Source organism: Gossypium arboreum, chromosome 12, assembly GCF_025698485.1.
Source record: "Gossypium arboreum isolate Shixiya-1 chromosome 12, ASM2569848v2, whole genome shotgun sequence".
Classification (NCBI taxonomy): domain Eukaryota; kingdom Viridiplantae; phylum Streptophyta; class Magnoliopsida; order Malvales; family Malvaceae; genus Gossypium; species Gossypium arboreum.
The window spans coordinates 94030202-94032585 of NC_069081.1; positions in this window are offsets into that span (position 1 = coordinate 94030202).

Genomic DNA, 2384 nt, shown 5'->3' on the forward strand with positions numbered 1-2384 from the left:
ATTATTCGTGCATTCAAAATCCAATTTACTAGTAAAGGGATAATGTTTTCCATTTGGGGATACTAGGACTGCCCCGATTCTGTTACCCATAACATTTGAACCCCATCAAAATTCAGTTTCCAAAGATGTTCTTCTTGAGCACCTTCTTCAGTAGTCGCAACATACATCATATCTTCATTTGGGAAATTAAAGTTCAAAGGCTCGTAATCTTCTATAGCTCTACTAGCTAGAAAATCTACTATTGCACTCCCTTTTACTGCCTTCTGGTTTACATAGACTATATCAAACTCGAAAAGTAAAATTTGTCATCTGGCCATCCTTCTATTTAGAGCAGTCGACTTTATCATGTACTGTAACAGTCCGATTTAGACCCGAGTCAGAATAGTGGTTTTAGGACCACAAATCCGAGTCAAAAATATTTTAATATTATTTTCTGTGTTTATGATATGTGAATTGACATGTTTGAAAATTTCGTGTGAAAATTTTATCATTCGTGTGCTTAATTTGTAAAAATGACCTAATCGCGTATATTGTAAAAGTGGCCTTCTATTTGCTAAAGTGCTTATTTGATATGTCTTTATAATTGAGAGGTCCTTATGTTGGTATTAGACCATTAGAAGTATGAATGGACATTAGTGACCATTTATTTATATGAATGATATGTTTTAATACATGGGTAAATTGCATATTAATGTTAATTAAAATAAACTAAAAGCATGAAATAAGGTTATTATGTGTTCTTATTGCCGAAAATTGTTGAACAAAAGAAAAGAAAAAGAAATCTAGGGTTCGGCTAAGGAAATCTATGATTAAGGTATGGTTTTGACTTGATTTTTGATAATTTCTATGTTTTTGTAATCGTTGATTTGTATACTATTAAGATCGTGTCTCAATTTCTGATTTTTTTGATGATTTTGAGTTGAGCCATTGATGAAATTATAAGCTTTGTGAAGTTAAATGATAGAAAATGAAAGATATGTGTTAGGTTAGTATATTTTGTCTTTGGATTTTTGATGAATTTGAGTAAAACGAGCTAAATTATGAAAATTGTAAATTGAGGGACTAAAATTTGAAATAAAAGAAATATATGGACCTATATGAATAGTATGAGAATTCGGCTAGTTATGTGTGCAAAGAAATTATGTGTATTTTGTGATTTTGTGAATAAGGGACTAAATTGTCAAAATGTAAAAATATGAGGGCTAATTTGTAAAATGCCCTAAATGTGTGTTTGTGGATTGATTTGAATAATTTCGTAAATAAAATAGTTAAATTTGAATTTATATAGATCAAGAACAAAAAAACGGAATTAAATCGGGGAAAGTCGAAAGTCGTCGAGTAATTGATTCCGTTTGTCCAAATCCATACGAGGTAAGTTTATATACAAATAAATGTTTTTTGAATTGAATTATTATTGATTATATGCTTTTGAACTAGGGGCGAAGCCAAAAAAAATTTTTAGGCGGGGCGGATGAAATTTTAATTTTCTATAGTTTATATCTTTAAAATTTGTAAAGGATTAAATCAAATTTTTATAATTTTAAGGGGGGCCAAAGTGCAATTTTACCTTTACTAATTTAAATTTTTTAAAAAATTTAAAGGGCCAAAAATATAATTTTACATTTTAAGGGGGCCGGGGCCCATGCCAGCCCCCTAGCTACGCCCTTGTTTTGAACAATGTTGAATGATTATATGTGTTGAGAATGAGATATCCGAGAAAGTTTCAACAAAGTTCCGACGTCCAAAAAGCCCCGTATGAACCTTAGGAATAGTTAGGATACATATGTCATGACATAGGATCTGATATGTGTTATCGTGTAAGACCACGTCTGGAACGTTGGCATCGACTTATGATTTACATGTAAGACCACGTCTGGGACGTTGGCATCGTATTTGATTTCATGTAAGACCCTGCCTGGGACAGAGGCATCGGTATTTGATTACATGTAAGACCATGTCTGGGACGTTGGCATTGTATGAACTTTCCAAGCTATCCGTGTATCCTTATGATTCCGAACGATTCAAAGGGCATTCCGAGAAAATAGATAACTATGTGAATTTGTATCCGACTCAGGTACGTTTGAATTGTATATCATGTTTGAGATTGAAAGGTAAGTATATGTACCTTGATGAATATATGATATAAGTATGAGAATGAGTTATTATATGTATATGTGAATCATATTCAAATGAAATAAAAGAGATATATGTTTAAGTGAATGTATTTTGCCTCAAATTATATGAATGAATTGATGTTATTTGTTAAGTTTATTTGCTTATGGCTTACTAAGCTTTTGAAAGCTTACTTTGTGTGTGTTTGCATTATTTTATAGATATCGTAGCTATCAGGAGCTCAGGGATCATCAAGGATCATCATCATACTA